Here is a 19,830-nt window from a genome sequence, read left to right as displayed (position 1 = left end):
TTTTAAGAAGATGTTTTTGTATTTTTCTTTTAATAAAGCAAATAAATCTAATATAACCAAAAATCAATCTTAACAACTCTTAAAATCTATGAAAATGCACTCATAAGCAAACTAAAGGCAAATTTACTCTAAGCAATCTTAACGAGGCCAAAACTAACAATGATTATTTCTAAGGTGTTTTACTTGATCACAATCAAATCAAGGACTAGCTTATTGCAGAACCAAAAACTAGTCAAAACAAAATTCTAATCTTTTTGTCCTTTTTGAAAATGGAAATCAATACTTTAAAAACAAGCAATTCGAAATTTGACCCAAAACAACTCAAATGACAAGTTGCTCAAACAAGGAGACTTTACGACAGGCTCAACTTCTAAGAAGGTTGACTAACCAGAGATATCTAAGGCTGGACAACTTTCTAAGCTCAAAGTCACTACAAAGCCTTTCCAAAAATCAAACCCTAGGTCTAAACTTCGTTGAAAACCACTAAAACACTCAAAGCTCACAAAACCAGTTCAGGTGAGAATTCTTGACAGGGTACTAAAGGATCTGGGCAGAAAACACTAAGAAAAAACAAAATCTAAAAGTAATTTAAGGCAAAAATGGAATTTTCTTAACTTTTACAGGAAGACGCAGGCCACCCGTTGTCACAGGTGCGGCCCCGCACTGTGCAGTCGACAACAGCGCGTCCAAGGACGCACTGTGCAGCACACAGAGACTGCGTCCTTCTGGAAAAAGGAAGAAAAACTAAAGCCAACTAAATCTAAAGCTAAGCCACCCAAATACTAATTCTCACAGTCAAAAACCAGAAAATAAAAATGATTTTCTCAAAGCAAAGTTCATATAAAGGAAAAGACTCTCTCATTAATGGATTCCCCAGCGGAGTCGCCAATTTGTCACACGGAATCTGTCAAGGGTGCGGACACGACTGACCTTCCTAGAAGTCTAAGACATTCTAATGACAAACAAGACAAAATGGAGTGATCTTTCTCTAAATACACCTTTTACAACATGAAAACTACAAGTGTTTAGGCTTACCTTATTCCAAAACGCTGTTGTTGAAGTCCGTTCTTGACGATCCGGATGAGCTCCTCCTTCAAGTCAATTCCTGCAACCACAAACAATCAAACAATTACCAAGCACTTGCATTTCATATAATAAAACATATATTCAACATGCAGACCAAGGAACACATGAAATAACTCATTAACACAAGCTATTGAGAAAAATAAACCAGTTTGTATTAATAACGAAACAAAGAAACTCTTACAACCTGGCCTTGGTGTTGTGCAAGTTCCTCCCAGGGTCCATCAAGGGTTTTCCTCTACTTTGACAAAGCTCACCCTCTCCCAAGTAGAATCAAGTGAAGACAATCTCTCCTCACAAAGGCTCTAATGGAAGACCTAAATCCTGCAGCATTTACCCAAAGAAAATGTATAGCTCCAACCTCCTCTCCTTCTGGCTCAATGCCTTCATTTATAGTGCTGTAAAGAGGTTATTCAGGTCCACTATCAATGGGATCATCCCCCTCTATGGGTGGGATAGCTCCCTTATTGATGGGATAAGTTCCCCCTTAATAGAGATACATGAACCAACTGGAGGCGCATCCATTTCATCAAACCGACCTCTAGAATGTTCTAGAAGTAACCACAAGTAACTTTTTCAAGATAAAACTCGCGCATTTTGCCTTTTACAGAGGGACGCACCTGTCCCTTAACATACAGAGCGTCCATGGACGCATATTTTGTGAACATGGTCAGCGTCCCCGCAGGTAAGGCTAGAGAGAACCTGCGACCCCAGAGATAAACATGATTTTTACAAGACTTTCTCTCTTCTTTGAGTTTGAGATGGATAACAGAGGCATGAGACTTGCCTAAGAGGGTAGCATGACTGTTGATTTGAGCCATACTAACTGTAAGTAGTCAAGGTGACATTTTTTAGTGTAACAGTTATGTCAGCGTTAGAGGTAGTCCAGTCATGCCGCGCTCAGAGAAGTTCTTTGCTCTCGGCAATTAGAGCAATAGATCCAAAAAATTCGCTTGTGATCACTTTTGATATGTCAAATGTCAAAAATATACTCCCCCATCATATGGATTTCCAGATAAAGTCTACATACCAAAAGACCAACATCTTTTGAACCGTTATAGATGAGGGAGCTTCCAATTGCGTGATGTTGATGTCATGTTGGAAGGCCATTGGATCACCTCATGTTGTTCCTCCACCAACTCTATTGATGAAATCTGATGGAAATTCTCATAGGATGCATGGGATTATTCCAACCTTTCCCATATGTGTTGGGTGAAAGGTGGTAAATATTGAGGTAGAAATTGTAGATGCGAACCTGGATTACAACCTCCTCTTATGCAGGAATTGGATTTATGAGATGGATGCCATAGCTTCATCATTATTTTGCATCCCTTGTTTTCCTCATGAGGGAAGGATTGTAAGAGTTGATCAGGTGGATTAATCCCTAGGCGTCTCTCATGGATCTTCTAATTCTATTGTTCCTTTTGTGGAAAATCCTACAAAACCTATTGAGAACTTAGGAGTTGGGATGTACTCTTCTCTAATGGGTATTTTTTTATCTCCTTGCTCCTTTAGCTATAATCAATGTTATTTCATCCTCTAGGGCACCTTCTCAAAGAGAGTTCTTTTGAACTCATTATTTTTCAGACACTTGGCCCTTACCTTCATCTACTACTACATTAGATGGAGGACAGCTAGGTGGAATGGCATTCCCCATGTCTATGGAAGAAATCGCTTATCAATTTATCATTAAATCTAAAGAAACCCATCCTAATCCTTTCTCACCAAAGGAGTTAGATGGAGATGTGGGTCTAGCCTAGACCCTCGATTCAACTTCAGTTCAACATTGCCTAGATACAGTCTTATCATCTAAGGAAGCAATTCTAGACGAAATGATGGGTATTGATAGACCATGGGATGATTTATATCATCGTTCATATTTCCTCCCTCATTTGCACGAAATTGAGTCAAGTTTGTCCAGTTCATCAAGTAGTGATGTTCATATGGTTTTAAACCCTTTGGCTCCAACATAGTTTTCTGTCAAAGGTAAAATGTCGGTTATCTCACGAATTGTACTTGTGAATATCTCTAGGAATCCTAATGTAATTAATAATGTCTTCATCGGAGCTAACTATTCCCCTGAGGAAATTCAAATTTACACTAATCTCTTCAAAGATTTTCGAGATGTGTTCGGTTGGTCTTATGAATAAATGCTTGGAATTGATCCATCTATAGTCCAGCATGAGATCAAGACATACAAAAATGCTAAACCTATTCGTCAAACACTTTGATTTGTCAATCCTAGAAAAGTAGTAGCTATTAAAGCTGAAGTTGAAAAGCTGCTTAAGGCGGGTTTCATATACCCCATTCCTTTAACTGAGTGGGTCTCTAATCTAGTCCCCGTAGATAAAAAGCAAGGGACGATCCAGGTATGTATCGATTTTAGGGATCTAAATAAGGCTTGTCTAAAAGACAATTACCCCATTCTCTTTATTGATCAAATCATTGATGAATGTGTAGGAAATGAAATTTTTTCATTCATGGATGGATTCTCTGGTTACAATCAAATTAATATCCGTCCAGAAGATCATTACAAGACAACCTTTATTTGTCCTTGGGGTATGTTTTCATACAAAAATATGCCTTTTGGCCTTAAAAATGCTAAAGCCACATTCCAACGGGCCATGTCTTATGATTTTCATGACATCAAACATGTTATCAAAGAATATATGGATGATTTAGCTACTCATTCTCGAAAGGGAATTGATCATCCTAAACACCTTCGGTTGATCTTTGAATGGTGTCGTTTTTATAAAATCCAGTTGAATCCAAATAAGTGCGTTTTTTTCCTCACATCCCATCGGTTGTTAGGATTCATCATATCGATAGAGGGGACTCGAGTCAATCCCTTTAAGGAAAGGCAAATTTCTTAAGGAGATTCATAGAAAATGATGCTGAGATTACAAAACGATTTATGTGTTTGCTTAAGAAAGGAGTCCCATTTTTACGGGATGATTTCACGCAGCGATCTTTTGATGCTTTGAAAAAATCATTAACCTCTGCTCCATTGTTGAGTCCACTCGATTATCGCAGAAACTTCCTTTTGTATCTCACTACAGCAGAATCAACTATTCGTATTGTTTTGGTTCAGGAAGATGAGGCTTTCTGTGAGCATGTAATCTACTACTTAAGTCGAGGCTTGGTAGATCTTGAACTACATTGTTCTCCCTTCGAGAAATTGGCTTTGGTAGCTATCCATGCTATCCATCGGCTTCGGTATTACATTCTGCTTCGAAAAACGTTTGTCTTAGTAGTTGTCAATATATTTTAGTTTGTTCTCAGTAGGTGAGTGATTGGGGCAAATACAAAAGATGGATTGTTATTTTGCAAGAATTCAATCCGGAATTCATGTCGGCTAAATCTAAGAAATCTCAGTATTTGCAGAGTTGATATCAGAGCTGCCTTATGAAGAAGAAGTTATTTATGAGGAAAATTTTCTCAATGAACATTTATTCCTCATTTCTTCAGAAGATCCTTGATATGGAGATATCATCATATATCTCCAAACTTCGAAGTTTCCACCTGCTTTCTCCAAAGACGAGCATAGAAAGTTGCGCCACCTTGCTAAGAATTATGTTATTATAGGTGACACATTATATCCTCATGGGATTGATTCAATCCTTAGGCGTTGTTTAACTTTGGAGGAAGTTGAGTTATTTCTTAATGACTTCCATAGTGGAGCTTGTGGTGGTCACCTATCAAGGCTTGCAATAACCCAAAAAATTTTGTGAGAAGGCTACTTTTTCCCTTTGATTTTCAAAGACTGTATTGAAGAGGTCAAAAGATGCCATCCTTGTCAAGTCTATACTTGGAAAATGAGCACACATATAGCTCTATTTTTCCTTGTTATCACCGTCAGTCCTTTTACAAAATAGGGCATTGAATTTACTACTTGTAATCCACCTTTGGCAGGAAATCACAAGTATATCATTGTAGCTGTAGACTACTTTACTAAGTGGGCTGAGGACATGCCTACTTTCAAAAACGATAATGAAACAACAGCCTTGTTTCTTTTCAATCAGGTTATTTTACGATTTGCTATCCCTAGAGTTATTGTCACTGACCATGGCAATCACTTCCAAAATCAACTAATGTCTGAATTGGCTCTCAAGTTGGGTTGCTGGTAGGAGAATTCATCTACATATTATTCCTCAGGTCAATGAGCAGGTTGAAGGTATGAAGAAATCCCTTAAAATCGTCCTGCAAAGGATGATTGACAAAGCTCGATCCAATTGGTACATCATGTTGTATCCGAAACTTTGGGCATACCAAATGTCAGTTAAGACTGCCACTGGTTTTACTCCTTTTCAACTAGTTTATGGGTTGGAATCTATCTTTCCTATCGAATGTGAAATTCCTTCTCTTAAGCTAGCTGTAGAACTTCTTCCAGAGACTTCTAGTCTCAAGGAACACCTCATTCATTTGGAGCATCTTGATGAGCAGTGTCGAGATGCCACCCTAATAAATGAAGCCCATAAGAAAAGGATAAAAAATAAGTATGATAAATCTGTCTGTGCTCAGAATTTTTCTGAAGGTGACCTTGACCTGGTTTATGATCACGACAAAGACGCCCTGGGGGCAAGCAAGTTTAAATCCATGTGGTACAGTCCCTTTATAGTCAAGTGTGTTTTGAAAAAGGGGGCTCATGAATTAATTGAATTTGAAGGAAACAAGTCGGTAGAGCCCAAAAATGGGCTCTACCTTAAGAAGTATTTTTCTTAGGCTTCAGCCGAGCACTTACTTGTTTTGTATATATTGTATGTTTGTACATATCTATCTAGCATTTTTAGTGATATCAATCATTTTTATCTGCTTTGGTAGGTATTGATGGACGATTTAGTGTATCTAGGATTCGCCGATGGTGTGAGTAGGCATACCTAGAACCTTACTTCCATGGCTTGGGTGATCTATTATCCATCTGGCCAGTTGCTGGTTGATCAGAGAGTAGGAGAAAAAGAAAGTAGCAATTCTCCCATGGAGTGGTCGATGGTGACAGTCTATGGAATGGAAGTTTGTTTCAATAGTTCAGGAGAGGAGTATGTATCAGTCCTGCTTCGAATAATATTGTCGAATATACTGTCATTATTAATTTGATTTCTAAAGCAATATCTATTGGTATTGATTCATTAGTGGTTTATTTGGACTCACAATTGGTGGTATCTTAGATGAATAACACTTATTAGGTACACGATCCCTATTTGTATCGCTAATTTTTGAGAGTGAGATTGTTGCAACAATCATTTGTTTATACCACATATGTTCACATTCCACGATCAGAAAATCCATTAGTAGATTCTATTGCTAATCAAGCATTAGATTGGCATATCAATCATTCATCAAATTAAAAAATATCAAAAATAATCAAAAGTGTCATTTGTATATATCATAAAATTGCTTGTATGTAGATAGAGTGTTTACGTCCAAAAGATAATATACAAAACTAGGACAAAATACCCTACAAAATATGGGCTTATGCCCATCATCATGTCCAATCATAAAAAGATCTAATCATCTATCTAGCTAGCTCAGGATGAGCATCTAGAAAATATACAACAACATTGGCTACATGCTGAAATAACTGCACCCAATGACGTGGTACTCCTACCACGTGACGCTGCATCTCCTCATGTAGATCCTCTATGGCTATCATGGGTACTTGGTGAGTTAGCCTCACCAAGTTCCTCTAAACAGCATGGAGAACTCTCTCCGTCTTGGCTGCAACCCCTTTGGTACCTCTTCCGCAATGCCTGTGTCTTGGAAATTTGTCAAGTCTCACTGATCTAACATATCAAACATGATCAATATATTTTTTCAGTATTTTGTCTCATCAAAAAATATTTTTAAGTTCATTTATATTAAAAATCCAAAAAATAATCTTAACAAAGCTTAAAAATTAAAAAATTGTTACCTATGGCACCCCATGCTGCATTTGGTGGTAACACTAAGACTGGATCTCCCCGAACATACATATTGGCATAGGGGTAGTCATCGACTATAATGACTTCTTGATCCCACCAGGATAAAAAATATTCGTCAAAGGTCATTCTAGGCATGTCACCACCCCCAATGCGCTTCATCAGATCAGCCCATCTACCCATTCGTGGATCTCTAGGGCTGTTGATAGTCAATAATACCTTAGGTCGAAGCCTAGGTACTTTTTCGAAGAAGAATGAACATAAGATTGTGCCATACCCAAAATTCTTTGTCTGATGCTTCTGAATGTAGGTCAGATGATTCTTCATATTGGTCAGTAGATGCGTGCACCAATCAAACACTATGGTGAGACATTCCACTACTAGGCTCATCGATGCCTGTGATGCTTGATGTAAAGAAGCTGAACCATTTACCCTGGAAATGGTAAATAGTAAAATATTTAAGGACAATCTCTCTACGTGTTTGATTGGAATCTGACTTCCAATCTTCTCTAGATGACTGGGATAGTATATGTGGACATAGTCTTCTACAGAAAGAATACCCCTTGTCCAGCCAGTCGAGTGCACCACCTCTCTTCTTCGGGAAAGACCAGTAATAAAGTAGCTATATTCGATCTCAATCTTTAGAGGCATCTGATCGATCATGAAGGTGTCATCCTCTATGCTCCAATAATGAATCAAAAGCTCAGGAAAACATGTATTGGCTTTCATATTCAGTATCTTAAAGAATTTTAGTATGTCGCAGCCTCTTAAAGAATCCAAAGCATTTGGGTCATCCATTACTTCATTATCAATAGCACTATGCTCTCTTTCCCTCCAGGTGATGGTCATCCTATCCAAAAATATGTTTCAAATGGTTAGTTTTTGTTTCAAAATTTTAACTCATGCACACGCAGGTTCCATTTACACATAGTCACGTGTAGGGCTATCATTTACGTGGGTTATCCTTATTCAACCTGCGTGTACGCAGAGTTGAATTTTTTTAGATATTTTCCCACGGTCAAAACTTGAAAAACACATCTGAAAAGTATTACAAATCATTAAAAGCAGGATATAAGGGTTACATGGAATCTTTGGAGTGATTCGAACAGTTGAATTGGTCAAAGGGATCTTGCTTGAGTTTGTCTCCGTAGCTCCTTGCTCAAAACTGAAATTAAAAAACTGTGAGTCCAAAAGTCCTTATATAAGTTGGAAAATACAAAATATTTTTTCAAAAATTCATTTTTGTCTTATGGATTTTTTGACCTTTTGGCTTGGAGTGCCCAGACTAGGTTTTCTTTACAGGATATTTTGGAGACTTCTTTGAGACATTATTTCTAGTACCATGACCGCAGACCCGTCATGGTAGGTATCATTTTCTTAATGGCATATAGGATAGGAAATACCACTTTTCACTGCATTTTGCACACTAGCCTCCATATTGCGATACATTGTCCATATGGTCGACCCCATCGTGTCTTGGTTTGCAAACCATTTTCACTTACGGACTTTAAAAATCATGATATGATGGTAGAGCCAACCTTTATATGGGCATCTTAGTTAGATCCTCACTAGCATTGGCTGCCCATGCTGCTATATTGAGTAGGCTCGGGAGTCCTCTTTAGTCCTTCCATGACTTATGCTTTGAAGACTCATTCCCATTCTTCTCACTACTTTCTGGCCTTATACCCTAGAGGCTCCTTTGTGTTGATTTGTACTGTTGCATTGTATATTGACTACTTGTACCTTTTGTCCTTGAGACGACTTCACTTGGACTCATGTTTAAGCCACTTTTTCGACCATGTCTTCTGCAAAATCAACCATGAAATCACTTAGTTTCTGCAACTTGACACACCCATTTACCCATGTAAAGAACATTCCTTTGAGTGTGCTTGACGAGCTTCGCCTCCCTGCATTGAGCATAAGAATGTTCCCCTCCGAGGAACTAGAACATATGTTTTTTTGACAATTGTTCTTTCCACAGTAACATAGCATTATTTTATTCTTTTTCTAGCTTCATATAAAAGAAAAAGATAAAAAAATTATATATTCCAAAAAGAGCGGGAACGGGACATTATTTCCATATTTTGATGGCAGCTAGAGTCAATTGTGTCGCCCTTGAACAAAGCACTCAAAAGAAAGTCTTTCTTCCATCGGGGTGGGCTTTAGTTTGACTTAGGAAAGCCTTAACCTTGTTATTTGAGTTAGTTCCCCTTCTATTGGTTACCTCTTCCAATCATATGGAGAGTTTACTTATGCCTCCTCCATGACAAACTTATACAGAGTTATCATAAGTTGCCATATAGTCACAGTTGAGTTGTGCTTTTGTTCAAGGGAAGTAAGCCTGAGTCGGCCTCTTTGCAGTATCTCTTGACCTATTTATCAATCGACCATCCCTGGTTGTTAGCGTCATGTTCGTTATCACATCAGTTGTATTGGTCCTTTTCTTGTGCCAGTTTGAGAAAGTCTCCATTGACTTCTTGCTGGCAGGTCTTGTCCTTATCGACTACGAAAAATTTCTCTGAGGGCAGATCTAGAGCCGCACCCTGGCCCTATTTTCATTAATGATAGGTCACCTTATGCTTAGCATTGATCAGTATCATGGGCCTTTGACTCAGTGATTTCCCTTGTGTTCGACATCATCTTTCATTATCACACATTGGGATTCATGCAGTGCCTTAGTTTCCATTTGACCCTATTAGTTGATTCCTCTCCTCTGTATCAACTTTCATTATTGGTTGGTTCAAAGGGTTTCTATTGTGCGCTAGCCACATCTTGTGTACGCCGGAAATGTGCTTCGGTTGGGTTACTACATCTTTGTTCGTCTGATTCCTTCCACATTATTGGCCTACAGGTTACACTCACACTAGATTGATGAAGGATTCCTTAATGCCTTCCTTCTAGTGGATCGTTTCCCATCGACTTCAACGCATTGCTCTTGGAAAAAGATCTTGAGTCCATTTGGCAATACCTTAGGGTTTGCAGTCATCAATGGAAGACTCCTTCGCTATCGACAGTGGGAAAGCATCATTATCTCCTGATTGACAGTTTCTTTCAAGTGTTCTACTACAACTCATTTATTCGCATTTGTTAGATTGTACTGGGTACCTTGACTCTCATTATCATTATCGGTGAGTAGTCTCACATTTGTTAATGGTATACATCAATGACCGGTAATCAAATGATTTCTCACATGGTCGACTTCAGATCATTCATTCCCATTGTGTAGAAATGTACCATGGCGATTGGTGAAGACCTTGGGTTTGCATCATCATGTCTTGGCTCACTTGTGAGTTGCTCCTATTTCTACTAGTTGATGCCATCCACTGTATATGTTGCAGTTCCTTACAACGACATCTTATATGTTGGCACCTGAGTTGCGATGTAGTATCATTTATTCCATCATGTTCACTTGGTACTATTGGGATCAATTTCTTGACTTCGGTGATCAACTTCATACTTCAACATCATTGATCAGCTCTTTACATGTGATATTCAAACATGTACTTTCTTGATTATGATCAGATGATCCATTATGTACTTTCAGTTCCTTTATACCTGTATACATATTGGATCTGCTTTTGTACTTGATATGCAGACATGCATTACTATTTTTGAGCATGGGTATCCCCACCTCAGACAATAATTTCTTTCTCATCTCTTTCGATGGCTTGGCAGGCTGAATTCTGGTGAACTCCTCCTCGGTCTCGACATGATTCTTTCCATCCACTTAATACATTTCAGCCATCATGTACCCCTTCTGACCTCATATATTAGGGGGCATCTGTTATAGCACCATTTACCACTCTTTATGGATCTGATGCTCTGTTTATGGCCGAGGGAAACCCTTCCTTCTAGACTTGGTCCAAAATATTTAAAAATAGTGTTTTACTCCCTATACGGTACTTTTCCTTGTGATAAAAGAGTGTACACATAGGTCAGCATATACCCAACGCACATACATATGTTAAAACACTTAAAAAAATAAATTTCCTTAATTTCAAGCAGAGTTCACAGGTTTTACCTATTTCTCACCTCCTATTTCTCATGGGCCAACTGTTTCCCAACTAAAAAAATTAATTTGGAGAGCTATAAATAAACCTCCATGGTAAGGCCTTAAGAGGAGAAAGTATGAGATATTGATACTATAGTGAGATTATCCCTGATCAAGTTTGAAGAATCCCTGTGCCTCCTGCACTCCCCAAAGCTTCAGGAAACCCTTGTTTCCTTAATTATAGATATCCCCCATCTGGCTTGAGATATCCTTGTGTTGGTGATGAAGGAAGATTGTTGAAGACCAGGAAAGGATGGATTCGGAGGATGGTTCCACTTGGAGCCGGAGAAAGACTTAGGTCATATTTCTCCACCTTATCTATAGCTTACTTAAAAAAAAGCAATGTTGTTCTATTTCCGACATGAAATGTGTTTATGCATCAAAGTTGTGTTGTAATTCATTTATGAATCTTTATTGATGTATAATTAGTCATTCATTCATATGGTTTAAAGTTAGCATAATGTATATCCTTTATGTTTCTATTGTCGTGTGTTCTATTTGAATAATTTTCACGTTTCAAGAACATTGGGAGAAGCTGAGGGTTTGCACCTTATGGGATTTATGTAAACGAAGGACATCGGGTAAGGACACTCCTGCACAATTTAGTAGATTAAGGATGTTTAATGATTGCTTGAGAATTTCTTGTTGAGGTTTTCCCTCTACTTTGTTGGGGTTCCCAACCCAAAGCCTTAGGGTGGTTTCACCGGTAACAAGGTAAGAGTTGAGTATCTTAACCAACTAGACTATAATGGACAACACACCTCACAGCTGAACATTGAGGTAGAAAGAGAATGCACTTCGCTACAACAGAAGCTCAAGTAGATGATCTAGGAGAGAGGCCAAGTAGTTTAGCGGGAGAAAAAGGTCAAGGAGGTGGTTGAAGCAACAAGCAGAGAAATTATGGACTTTGATGTTCGAGAAGAAGAATCAATGGAGGACAAGGTTATGAAGCTCGGCCATGCACTAAAAGGATACAAGTATAAGATCACATATTTGTAATTTAAATTTGAAATACATATTATTGGGCTGCAAATGAAATTGCAACCATCCAGGCCGCACAAAGTGTGATGGTAGAGGGAGATTGACCAAAAGGCTGAATAGGCAGCATCTCTGCAGTAGTAGCAGACTGTGAGAAACTTTTGGATGAAAGTTTACAAATTTGGACTCCATTGTAGGAAGATCCAAATTTGCATAAATTACAAGAATATATTCAGCAGAAGCATCAATAGGTGGAGGATACTCAGGCAACTATGAATACCTTACCAATCTCGCAAAAGCTCACCAAGATCAATGAGGGAAATTCCCTCCAGAAAAAGATTGATGAGCTAAGGAAGGAAGAATAGGTTTTAACAGAGAGAACTCATGCATGCCAAGATGAGGCTCTCCACCTGCCCCAAGAGGTAAATGAGAAGCTTCAAGAGCTAAGACAGAGGGAGACAATGATGGTACAAAATGCTACAAAACCTATGACATAAGCACTATTAGAAGAGGTACACAATGGAGAGAAGCGGTTCAGAAAGACTCTGCAGTAGTTCAATAATACCTACAACAATATTACAACAAAAATAAGAGGCAAAGTAGTTGAGTGACTCAATATGAGTCACATGTGAGTGTTGGCATCCTGTTGGGTGCAGCCCAAATTGTCCTAGTTTTTCGCTACGACTCCGCATTTTGTGTAGTGAAGTGCGCAATGGAGTGAACAGTGGAGTGTGAAGTTGACCGTGCAACAGAGCAGTTTTAATATATCGTGTGGTATAAGGGCTTCGGGATAGGGGGAAGCCCCTTCTTTTTGTAATAATGTAAAAGATCAATGGGTTTTGGGACCAAACCTGCTTCTATCAATTAGTCCTTGGTATTTGGACTATGGTATTGTAATTATGTACCCTTCGATGTAATAGTATATATGGGGTCAAATAATAAGAAGAAAAACAATCTTATGGCCCAAGTTTGTGTGATTGTCGAACTCCTGTGATCTATAGTTGGAAGAAGAAGCAAGGCTCTACAACTGACTGCATAGAGGCCTGAGTTTGCAGCTAAGTGTGCAAACGAATTGCAGCTTAGTGTGCAGGTCAAGAACTATTTGTTGTATGAAGAATCTTTATATTAGCAACAATTCTTGTGGACGTAGCCCCACATTGGGGTGAACCATGGTAATTTGGTGTCTTCATGTGTATATTTGCTTACTATCTGTTGTAACGTAGCAGTTTATTATAGTTTCACTTTATTTTAAGCACAATGATGATTTATGGAATTATATGATGTGTTTAAGTGGTTAATGTAATGTGGTGAAGTTATTTATGAATGTTAAGAATAAAGAAAACATAAAAACACCACATCTCCAGGTCCCTCAAGGCTACAAAATACTGGTTCTGGATCCTCCCATAGTCACTTCGGGTGAGACTGCGATCTTCTTGCAAGTCATTTTTGAAAGGGCTAGTGATTAAGGGTTTTGTTGGTGCATAGTATAGATTGAACCTGTGTCAGTCCAAATCATAACCAACACTTTCATGGCATAGACATAATCCCACCCAAGGATAAAATTTAAATCCTAGGGGCCTTGGACTACCATAAGATCATTATAGATAGTTTTTCCTTCCAGAGTAACAAGTAATTAAGGAAGGATACCTAAAGGTTCACTGGTTGTTTTGTTAAAAGCTAAAATATTTTGTGTAACAGACACAAGCTTAGGGTAACCCAAAGATATCCAGGCAGTTGAGGATAAAATACTAACTAAATCATACTCATCTACATTTTTATGACGCACATTCTTACAATAATCTTTCACAGTGATTTGGAAAGTGGTGGAAGAAGGGAGACGAGGCTCTCTCAATCTACTCCAATCAAAGGAAATAACCTCAATACATGGAGGGGGTTTCCATGGAAATGAGTGAAGTTCCCCCTTATGTAGAAGAATCTAAGTAACAAGAAGAACATTAGAAATATTAACTTCACTCTCTAAAGGGAGAGAGGGACCAACTAAATTTGGAATCAAATCGACCAAATCATCAACCATAGTTCATCAACCTCAGTGATATGGGTTTCACTATCCAAGGGAAGAGTGGGATTGACCAAAATTGAAGTGGGATCAATTATTTTGTCAACTAACAGTAGGTTAGGAGAAATTTTACGGTAACCAGTTGGAAGTTGGAAGTTGTGGAACAATAAGTTTTTCCAACAATTTTGAGTCTGCATCGATATGAGGGCAAAGGTGACTTTCATGACTACCCTCACATAACCTACAAGGAATCTTTTCTTTACCCTTTTCCTTGGAACCTTTAGATCACTAGTTTATGGATCAATAGTAAATTGATGAGAATCTTTAGACCATACCTCCAAGACATTAGGAATACTAGGACAATTGATAAGTATGTGGTCACCCTTAAAAAGCTTGCAAGGGTATTTAGGCTTGTGATGTATGTTGGATGGTTTCTTAAGCCTATACATACTCAGAGTAATGGTTGGTTGGTTAGACTTTGTCTTACCTTTCTTCTTCGACTTCTTCCTTTTCTTCTTCTTCTTGGCCACCTAGTAACTACCATTAGGACTTTGACCAAACAATAAATAAGAAAGGGAATAAGACATTGTTGGTGAAGAAGGTAAAGGGTCGATAAACAGTTGGTGTTGTTGAGATCGAGTACTTTATTGAGGTGGAATAATTTGGTAATTTGCAACTAAAGAAGTTGAAAACAACCACACCGATAAACCTATCGTGAATCCAAGAAGTGACAACACAACCATATAAGGAGGAAAAACATTTCCAAATCAAGGAAAAGGAATAGGATTCTTGTTAAAAGGGTTTCCTTGATTAGTAATTTTTAGAATTGTTTCCATTAGACTCAACTTTAGTGAATTTATATTAAGAATTTTAAGAATATTTAAAATCCAATTCACAATCCACACCTAAGGTATACAAAAACTAAAACAAGCAAATAACACGCACTCATAAATCTAAGGAGTCAAACCAGGCAAACAACCTTCTCACAGTGAAATCATTAGTTGGTGATGAAAACCAACATCGTAGAGATCAATATGAAAAGTGGGTAGAGATAGAGTAGGTGGAATCAATTACGCTGAAAACCTACTTAATGGCCATGATCTAGTGCAAGTAACTTCACCTATGCCATCTTGAGTGAACAATATCCTTCAAAAAGGTCCAAGGGAGTCTAATCAACGTCTTCTCCAGGTACACTAGGTACTTCCCCCCCCCTTCACCTTGGGTAAAATTCCCTAAGATAATGGTCTCTAAGGTTACCACATACAATAGCTTGACCTGGGGGGACAGTCGCAGATCAAACATACACAAAAGGGAAGAGTAACAAAGCTCAATCCCCTTGAGGTTTCCTTAACATGGTCAATCTAAGGTTTATCCTTCAAGTGATTCCCAAACACCTTTAGACACCATCATTAATGCATGAAAATTTCAGTACTGTAACTAATGATGGTGGGTCGACCACTTCACTAGATATTATATGATCATGTTCTTAACTCGCATATAAGAGGATCTTCCTAGAGTCAAACTATAATATATGGATTTACTAAATATCGTAAGATTGTATTGTTTATTTGTGGCATTGGAAAGCTAACTTACATTCCTATTCCAAAGCCCTACAATCTGATCCAATGTTAGTGTAATGAGCCCTAGAAATCTAAAAGGTCTAATTTATTTTACTACCGTTGTTTTTAAGCTGTGATTTACCTAGTAGGATCATGTATATGATATCAATGGTGTTATAACCTAACTCAAAACTGAATGCAACTGAATATGAAAATGTAATCTTTTGTCAATTCATTGAATAATAACTAAAATAGGGAGAGAGGTTTAATAATTGCACCATGAAAAGCAAGAAATATGAATCAATTTTTGAATACGAATCAAAGAGAATGTATGAATGCAACTTACTATCAACTTATTTTCCCTAAAAATGCAACTTATTTTCCTTAAAATCCAAGCTAAAAAATGTAAAATTTTAATCTCAACATCTTCTTGTATACCCAAAATCAAATAGCTAATTCCTCCTTAAAAATATGCAAGCCATAATTTCAACTTGATGTAATGAATTACAAATCATTGTTAGCACAAGTTTATGTTGTATTATAAAAAAGGGAATAAGTAGTATTCACTTCAATTCAACAAAAACAATAAATTCTAAATCAAAGGTTCTCACTTTGGAGAACACTAAATTTTTACCAATGCTAACGATTCTTTACAATTAGGTAAACAATGTACTTGATATTATTTTTGAAAGAAGAAGGACAAACTCAAGCTATCTTAGCAATGCCCAATCTTTCTTTTGATAAATCAACAATTCACCATATCAAACCTTCAACCCTAATTTGCAAAGATGAGTAATTTTTCAAGAAGGCAATTCAAAACCTCCAATCAAAATAAAGTGGACTTTTTCAAAATGTAAAGAGAGCCAATAAAATGCAGCAATAAAAAACTTCTAGACCGAGAAGGAGAAAACCCTAATTTTTCAAAATTTCAAAGACTTATACAGGTAATCAATTAGGTTTAGTGCACAGTCACACTTTTGCTAAAGGAAAAGTGCGTAATTTGCACTATGTTCCTTAAATAAAAGTGTAAAAATCGATAAAAACAAAATTAAAATAAAAAAATGAAGCTACAAGTCCAAAAATTTAAACTTTCAAGGATCTGAACAGAGTCAATCAAAGTAACATAAAGAAAATAGAGATCATAGCAAGGAATAATGAAGAACAAATCATTCCCTAGTATGGTTGCCAATTTTTTATGGAGGATGAATCATTCTTGAGGACAAGAACAATCTCCCTAGATTCAAAGAAAAATCTAGAAACAAATGAACAAGTAATTGTAAACTTTCCTTAGTGTATAATTGAAATATGATATATGAAATGCACAAGAACCTCTTACCTTTCTACAAAATATTTGTAGATTTCCCTTGATGCTTTCAAAATTCTTTCCTCACTACTTAAAGTGAAGATATGCAGAGAAAAAACCAAACAAGGAATAAAAGCATAACATAGATAAAGATTGAAACACAATATATATGTAAATTGCAACATAGAATATATCATAACATGAATCTAAGTCTAAATTACAAACTATGAAAAAATATCAAGGAGTTTTGAAATGAGCATCATAATAAGTGCAAATATTAAAGAAACGATTGCTTGTATTAATCTTGAATAAAAAGGAGGTTCAACCTTAGCCTTCAGGTTGCAAAACTCCTTCCCATAGTCTCAATCCTCCCTAAAGTTACTAGTTTCTAGCCTCAATTTGACAGCATAAGTTTACATTCAAAAGGTCTCCTCTTCCCCTATAGTTTGTGTTGCATTTATTGGCCAAGAGGAGAACATTTGAGATCCTCTTCTCAAAGGATGAGGTCCATAAAGAGAGGAATTAGGATTTCACAAAGAGAGGGAGTTTGATCCATGAACAGAGGGATGAGACCCAAGTAAGCAGGGGCTCAAGGCCTTTAGTTGGGAAATATTCCCCCAGAAAAGCTTCCAGAAATTAGTTTTATTTTTTTATCTTCATTAAGAGACTTGCACACTTTTCAATGGAAAAGAGAGCACAAGATTGTGTAGACCATAATGATCATAACTATGTTTGCACATGTAATGACTAGGAAAAGTGTGGAAATTCTTGAAAATAGGTCTTTGAGCAATGTAATCTAGGATTCCAGTTATCTTTGGGCTTTTTTTGCTTTCAAAATTGTAGGGGATTTCTTTGGAACACTTCATCAGATAGCAATGGATATGGATTGGCATCCATTTTCCTAATGGTGAAAAAATGACGCTTAACACTAGTATCATAGTTTCTCAGTACTGGCGTCCACAAGGTATATATCCACCAAGACCACTTTACCCCATATCGAGTTCCCCTAATATTGTGTTTCTCAAGATCACATCTCTGGTGTTATGTTCCCTAAGATTATATACCTCGATACTACATCTCCTCTAGTTGGTATCTCCCTAAGTTGGTATTCTTTACCTCCCCCAGTATGACACTCCCCAGGTCGATAGACTTAAAAAATTGATTAAATGACTTCATTAAAAGCATTATTAATTAATCACACACATATCGTTCACCATATTTTACAAAGAAAGACAATATTTAAAAGATGTTAGCTATTTCCTCAATTCAATAAAATGTTTAATAAAAGATAATCAACTCCTTGAAAACATGCAATCTAGTTATACTTGTTCAAAGGGCCATGTATATAAATTAACTAAACATGAGTATGCAAGTGCTCATAGTTACACAAGAGGACCTATATTACATCTATCAAACATTCCTAGTCTTCTGAACAAACTAAGAAACTATATTAAAAATCCATTGATTTTAACTAAGAGAGCATAAACACATTTTCTCATATCAATCATGAACTAAATATTGAACATCATAGTCCAGACATTCATTAAAATCATAACATAAAATATCCCATATCAGTCATGATTCAAATATACAAATGTCTTCCTTCTTAAACTAGCCTTCAACTAAAGGGGAGACTTCCATTCTCCACCCAAACATAGGATGGCTACACTACAACCTTCTTGCACTCTACCATCCCTAAGTTGGATCCAAGGTATAAGAAAATTCTTACTGAAGAAAACTAACACTAAAGGCTTGGTTTGACACTTAGAGTATGGAGCCTAGGGCCTTCGTGGTTTATCAACTTCCCTCTAATAGAAAACACCAAGGTACATTATCAGCTATACCTTGAGAAAGCACCAAGGTGGTTTATCAATTGTTCCTAACAGTAAGAACCACAATGACTCATAGTCACTATTTCCTTTGAGGTCATTCACATGGAATCACCCAAGTTTCAAATGAACTATTTCTCAGTATCAGGAGTTCAAATCCACTATCGAGGTGCTTTATTAGCTATCTTTCAATAGAAAGCACCATAGGGGTCTGATGTCCATTGTCCAAATAGTTTAACAACTATATTGCATGCAACATAGTGACCCAAAATTCCCCTTCATTATGGCTTATCATCTATACAACAAGCCTCACACCAATTCAACCATCAACGAGCCTCCCACTAACCACATAGACTTAGAAAAAATAGTTTAGTGGCCCCACACACTTTTCATAAGGGATTCATCGAAAATTTACATGGGTTTAACTCATGCACAAGGCTTTACATATTAGCTAAAATACCATACCAACTCAGATACCAATATGTCCTTTGTTATCGATTTCTAACACCTTACACACTCTATAATGATAAACAACAAGAGTCAATCTAGCTAGAGAGAGTTGAAGAGCCCAAAATATCATTGTACCCCAGAGATCCAACACCATTAAGAACCAATGAGAACCAACCAATCCAGTGATTTCCAACACAAAAATAAACCAACCTACAAGAACCAACATCAAAAATAACAAACCTGTAAGAGCTAACCTAGTGATTCAATTCGTTCTCTTCAACTAAGCATTCACACATTATGTTTTAATCTCTCCTTGTGTGTTTGAGAGGTTGGAGGCCTGTCTGCTCGATGTGGTAAGAAAAATGGAACCATCCTTTCCTCCACTACTTCCAATCAGGTACCATAAATCACCTTTTCGTAAGTAACTAGCCTAGTTCAACAACTAATTGCTCATTAACTTCAAAATTTAACCTCAATTTTTTTTTGTGACTTCTCAAGCAAGACAAACTCCATCAGACATTAGGATTTGAAATGTCATCTTGACCTTCAATCGATGATGATAAGGATTAACTTTAAATTTTTAAAATACATTGTATCTGCCAACCATGGCTCTTGTTCCTAGGTTGGCATTATAGCCACACTATA

This window comes from Pinus tabuliformis, chromosome 4_1 (assembly GCF_031772625.1).
Source record: "Pinus tabuliformis cultivar Carrire ecotype Pingquan chromosome 4_1, CPIR1, whole genome shotgun sequence".
In the NCBI taxonomy this organism is placed as follows: Eukaryota; Viridiplantae; Streptophyta; class Pinopsida; order Pinales; family Pinaceae; genus Pinus; species Pinus tabuliformis.
The sequence above is the reverse complement of the archived record's forward strand: the minus strand, read 5'-3'. Positions refer to the sequence as shown.